Genomic DNA, 6,579 nt, shown 5'->3' with positions numbered 1-6,579 from the left:
ATCTGATTTGCTTTTTTTCTGGGTTTGGAAGATATGGGCTTTTTTTTTTTCTTTATTTTGGAGGGATGTAATATATAAAAGATGGAAATGTCCTCTTTTTGACTAAGGTACTGTAATTCTCACAACATGAAAAGTAGCTCAAAGAGAAATCTGACTGGCCCCCTATCCCTCTTCCTTGTTTCCTACAGTGCTGTATCCAAGACATGCTTTATAGGTGACTGCATACATCATGCAGTGCTCTAAGTGTGTCTTTACAAGTATCCTGAATGCTGCTTGAGTATGGAAATTACCGACAAAAGAAATTAAGAGCAGGAACCCCATGATTAGACTAATGCATTGATCAAGTCAATTCTTCTCTGTTTCACTGCCAACACACCACATATAAAAGCGTCATTAAAGAAACTTTGCTGTCTCTCCTACTAATGGTCTACAATTTGAGCATGCCCAGATGATTGACAGGCTGTGCCAGGGCTGCCTGTGTTGTCTGAAAAAGCCACATCGGATCAGCGGAAGCTTAAAGCAAAGCATAAATTATAGATATATGTCTGTTTCTTTGATGATGTGAGACTAGTAGGTGCATCCCACTTCCATCACACAAAGAACCACACTTTCATGCAGCTTTTTCACTTTGTCACATCACATTTGAAAAAACAACAGTGAAAACATAAATGTTCTATTTTTTTTAACAAACAGCCTGTTCAAAGCCAGTTTTGAAGTTCTTCCGTTTCTGAATTAATTAAATATAAAATGTGTTAAATTGCAAAGTTCAATGCAGAAAGGATTGTTGCTTATTTTCTATAACTATTCGTCATCACAGCTAACTGTTATACATGTTTCTGAACCTAAGCCACTGAACTGGAATGCTCCTTGCATTTTGGCCATTTGAAACAAAGGTGTTTAGAAGGCTCTGAAAAGGGAGATTCTTTTGCTTTGCAAATTTTATTGTGAAAAGGTTATAGAATTTTATTACTTCTAAATTATAGAATCTTCGGTAATATTAGAACAATGAATTTGGGCTCAAGATAATGCTTATAATTATCAAGCATAAGTATGTGTAATATATTTATGTAATAAAAGAGAGACAGATTGTCATTATAATCTTACCCTGCCAACATGAAGAATACTGCAGACTTATTGTAATATTAACAGATGAAATGCTACCTTGTTTGTTGATGTCATTTCTTTACCAGAACAAAAATCTCCATTATAGATTAATTCATGACTTTGATGGTTGTGGCTTATAGTGAGCCAAAAATAAGAATGTGTTAGTGTTCGGTCATATAAGAATTACTCTACAAATTACTTCTTCATTTGCAATTTCAATGAAATGCTTAAAGTATAATTCTAGACAATATAGGATAGATCCATTACATACTTCTGAGGTACTGCAGGAGAGAAAGTTGATAGCACTTGACTGAAAAGGATAACTTTTTTTTAAATGTGGCATTTTGTCTCAAGTATTTAGTATTTGGGGCTTTCCTTGTTGTCGCTGAATTGGTTCTCCAGCGGTACAGTAAAGTTTCCTTTCATGCTTTGCTGATGTCCAGTTTACTACATAGAAATAGCCGATTGAGAAAAGCATATTTGTACTTTGTAAAATACCCATCTTGTATCATTTCTTTTAGAGAGCAGACATTTCCTTTTCCCATAAGGTCTAAAGATCTGTAAGTTGACATAATTCTGCACAAATCACTGCGGTAGTGTAACTTAGACTGTCCAAATTCCCCCTGGACTGTGGCCTCTGTAACTGTGCCATCACTCACTTAACTTCACCTCATCTTTAAATAAGTTTAACCAGAAGGGACTTGTTCAACTCACCACTCTTGAGTAACGTGAATTATTTATATGATCTTCATATGTGTTCGTTAAGCTCTATACAGTAAGCCTAAGTGTAACTGTTTATTCTGTTCATCCGTAAGTGTGTTACTCCAAGCTTTGAACTCAGGCTAACCACAACAAAAATCTCTCTTTTTTTGCTGTTCTTTGATGGAAATCAGCATCATTTTTTCATGTTGTACAATGGCAGCACTGTTGTCTCAGACTGGCACATTACCACGGGAATGCACAGAGACATTTCACGTGCTCGGTGTTGTGTGTTGCCACTCTCCAGACCACCTTCCCCTACTGCTTCACAGAATCAAACCTACAGGAAGCAATGTGCTACCATGTTGTACGGCATAAACATGCCACTGCAGCGGCTGTTGGGGAGCTGATGATTGCAGCGGTCCTTTGTTATCAATTCCCTACACTGTCTGAGGAAGTGCTCTTTTTGGAGGAATACTAAGCATTGTGAAACAAGATTTCTGTAGAATTGTAAAGCACCTCAGTAAAAAATGGAACCAAACAAATGCACTGCTTGAAGTGCAGTACTAAAATGTATTCTCCAAAAGAGACCAAGTAGTGAAAATAGCATTTTAAGAGCAATAATGAAAGTGCTATAGGTTTACAGATGATGCTAGAGAACTTGTCATTGTCCATTCAGAGGCAACATTTCTGGTTTGTAATCATAAAACAAGTGCACTAATACTCATTTGAAATCTTTAAAATGGGATGTGAGCAATTATTTTTCTAAAATACACCATAAACTTTAGTTTTCTTTAGTATGTACGACCTACTTCTGCTTTCCATTTGAAATTTGTCCAGAACAGCAGTGTTTATACTTGTCCTGTTAGAAGTAGTGCCAGAGGGACCTCAAATGCTTGAGTCCTGCTCCATTCTTCTTTGGTTGGTTTTCCTCAAACATAAGCTATTTTAACACCTCTGTAGGTCATAGGATGAATAGAGTCCACCGAATCAAACACTGTACCTCTTTCAGTGTGAAGTGTGCTCAGGTTAGATCTTGCTTAATTTATGAGCTGTGAGGCAGCCATGAAACTGTAGGGATATGCATATTGTCAGAGCTGGTTTAATTTTTCAGAAGTAAGAGGATTTTCTTTCTTTTTGGTTTTGTTTTGTTTTGTTTCATTTTTTGTTTGTTTGTTTGTTTCAGAACTGAGAGCATTTTATTCTGTTTTTTTGGGGGGTTTTTTTGTGTTTTTTTGTTGTTGTTGTTTTTTTTTTTTACCAGAGCTAAGAAAATATTATATTTCCTCCCTCCTGTTTTCTCTGGATTGCTTGTACCTCGTCATATACAGTAGGTTTCCTCCCTGGCAAAAAAAGCTACACATGTTCCATGGTTTTCTGCTCTTCTGAACTGGAACATGTTGCTGTGTGCTGTTAGGAGCACCTAACTTTGGAGGATCTGCAAAAGACAAGATATTTAATGCATTCCTTTCGGAGGTCTATTTCTGCCAGTCCCTTAAAACCAACTCAAAACTCTCCCTAATTATAACAGGACAGGTTTGTGTCTACTTTCAGTCAATAAGGCTTTGTTCTGCCTCAGGGATTCTACTTGTACCTGATGATATAATGGAGGAGAGGAGAAGCAGGCATTAGTCATTTTAATCCCTAACTATCTTTCATTCAAATGAAAGCTGTGAAGTGATTGGTTGAAAGGAAGAGGTATGCACATAGTACTGCTAAAGGAAACACTGCGCTGAGAAGCTCTGCTGAGAAGTTCCCTGAGCTCCACCTCTATTTCCCATTTTTCTAATGCTTTGGGATTTGATATGGGGCCAAAAGCCAGTGTATTTTGAATGGTGGCCTTTCTCTGTTCACAAAGCTCTGGTATATTGCAGGAAGTTTGGATCAGATTGGGTTTCCTACCTGTTCAGGCTTTGGCAATAATTAAGAGCATTACTTTTTGTATTGTCTTAGTCAACCACTGTCTCTGTAGTTGATGATATAGCAATTGGCCGGAACCAGGAACTTAATGAGATGAAACAAAGGGTAATATAGGACTGGCCTAAACTGAAGAACTAGTTAAAATGAACAAACAAACAAAAAATCCTCAATACTATACTGAAGCAAGCCTGGGTTTCAAGATCCTTATTTTTTTTTTTAACTTCATAGCTCTGTTGGTTTATTTAGTTCCAGAGCTGAGAAGCTAACTCTTGTACATAAAATTTTAAATGTGGCATGGTAATTATTTGTCATTAACGGAGTGTATCTTTTAGTTTCTTGAGGGTCTTTTTAGAAACAATCAGGATGACCTTATAATTTAAGAAACATGTTTCTATTTTTCTTGGTTAAACTTTCTAAGCAAATGTTTTCATAGTGTAGCGACTGTTGGTTGGCTACACCATTGCCAGGTCTGGGTCTAAAACTTTAAATTAGAAGGGTTGCATTAAGGATGGATACTACATTAAGATATTGAAGTTTACATTGTTTTTGCAATATTTAAAAGTATTGGGATTTTATTGTTTAAAAAGAAATTAATTTCTGAAGGTACTCAACTGATACCAACAGTTCAGCCTAACCGTGCTCCTCAAGACTCAGTCTGCAGCCTGTAGCTTAGAGGCAAGAGCAGGAAACCAGGAGCAATAAGGGAGCAAAAACATTCTCCTTGCTTTTTGTATCTGGGTCATCTTAATTGATCCCAGCAGACTTAACCATTGCTGGGCTACCTCAATCAACCCACCTACATCCTCACCTGGAGGAACTTGCCTCTTTCCTAGCAGCTGAGGCAATACCTCTGGGGAAGAAAAGGTTTCTTCTGTTACTCCAGGGAAGACTTTTAACCTCTTCCTTGCCATATACGTTGCTGGGGCAGTCACCATTTGGAACAAATGACAGACCAAGTCTTGCACCTTTCATTCTACCGTATTTTCTTTTATAGTCCTAGAAAGGAAGTTGTGTACTCTACAGCTGGAATAGATACTTTCAATAGCTATATATTTAATTGGTTTTCTTACTACTTCATGCATTTAGCAGAGTCCTTAATGTCTTTCTGAAAAATTTGGCCAGCAAGAGCACTAACTGCAATGCCTTTAAAATACATTCAATTTTAAATTATAGACAGGTGGTCTGAACCTGTGCTAAAACAGACAAAAATCACTCTTGACCTGAATAGTTAATGTTGAGATTAGAAAAATGTTGGTACCATTTTCATGGTTACTTCAGAGCTTCTTATGTATTTCTAGGTAGAATAGACTACTGCAAAAAATCCTAAAGCTGTTTAATAAATATGGCTTTTTTTTTTTTCCAACATTTTAGCTGATTATCTAAAATGAGGAAGCATTAAAATCTCTTTGAGAAAGATCACCGATGTACAATTTGTACTTTCAGGTCTGGCTGTGCTTTTGATGGTGTCTTTCATCTCATGTATCGTCCACTTTCCACTATAACCAGTATTACTTTTTTTTTTTTAATTTTGTTTTTATATCAGTGTTTCAGGTGTTCCCTGCTCTCCAGAACACACCTATACAAGCTGTCCAAGCGGCCGGTACAGTTCAAGGGAGTGTTGCCAGCAGTACAGGTTCAATGCATACATACACAACATTAACGGTGTGCATTCTGCTTCCCACAGCTGCACAGCTCTCATGTGAGTCATTTACAGTCACCAAGTTAAGATGAAAAAAATCTTAATATTGTTCTTATCAGTTACAGTGATGCTAAGAACAGGCCTTGGGATTTCTCAGAGGGAGGTACCCATGTTTGTGTTGTTTCTGCCTCCAGATAAGCTTCAGCATTTTTGTGTAGATAAGCTTTAAATTCTTTGTGTTTTTGAAGTCTATGTAGTATCGTGAGCTTGGTTTTATACTACTGCAGTTCAGGCAGCAATCCTGTTGAAAAGATGAAAGGCAGAAACAATCACAGCTCTTGAGTCATTGTAGCTTTTAAGCAGGATGTAGCCAGCCTCTTGCTTCAGCAGAATGACACTCAGAGTCAGTACAAGATTTGAGGAGAAATGTACAGTGGAAGCCTATCCCAAGCACAGAAAGCACTGCGAAGCTCACTGCCTGCCACACTTATAAGTGGTTACTGAAACTGAAAACTGAAACAATTCCATGTCTGATGCATTGACCCCTGGAAAACAGCGAATTCGGACTGCATTAGAAAGCTGAGAACTGATTGCATATGACAAATCTCTTAAAAGTAAAATAAACAGTGTAATACAGTTGGAAATTTGGTGGGGAATTCTAAAACAAGTGCAACAAAGGGTTGTGGCTGCTAAGACTTAAGAATTCAACCTCATTTCCCTGAAAAGAAAGTAACAGTCAAAAAATTATCTTGGTAGCAAAAATAAAGGAAAGTAGTGAGACACAATCACTTGTGGAAACAATACTTTTAAGACCTGATCTTAAGAAAGGAAATAGAAGGTTCACTTGAGACTTACTGTTCAGTAGCAGACCCACACTATTACATCAAGCAACTGGTACAGTTGCTTTAGTTTGCTTATGTCATAACGAATTATGTTTGTAAAGCTGATTAAGAGAGAGCATTATAGGTGGTAGTCTGTTCTAGCAAATGTCATCAGAACCTGTTTATGGTTATAAAATCTCTATAGCGCAGTGAGAAAAAAAGAGTTTAGCTCAGAGCCTTTAAGGAAGCATGTTCACAATAATTGCACCCACCATATAATAACAAGCTCTTCCTACTTGCTTGTTCTCTTCCAGTGCCCACTAATGGTATAGTTCCTTGAAGATGTTCATACAAGTCATATCCACACTAACATTGCAAATAGGTGCCAGCCTGCAG

At 37.3% G+C, this 6,579-nt stretch overlaps 1 long non-coding RNA gene across 1 annotated transcript in view; it reads left to right on the top strand.

Moving 5' to 3' along the window:
• LOC110404483 overlaps window positions 1–6,579 on the top strand; it is a 35,411-nt gene extending 28,832 nt beyond the window's left edge. Inside the window, exons 5-6 of the long non-coding RNA XR_002442272.1 lie at window positions 5,267–5,422; window positions 6,498–6,579. This is a non-coding gene — a long non-coding RNA (uncharacterized LOC110404483). The remainder of the gene's footprint in view (window positions 1–5,266; window positions 5,423–6,497) is intronic.

Source organism: Numida meleagris, chromosome 10 (assembly GCF_002078875.1).
Source record: "Numida meleagris isolate 19003 breed g44 Domestic line chromosome 10, NumMel1.0, whole genome shotgun sequence".
Classification (NCBI taxonomy): Eukaryota; Metazoa; Chordata; class Aves; order Galliformes; family Numididae; genus Numida; species Numida meleagris.
This window is presented reverse-complemented; position numbering and strand designations above follow the sequence as displayed.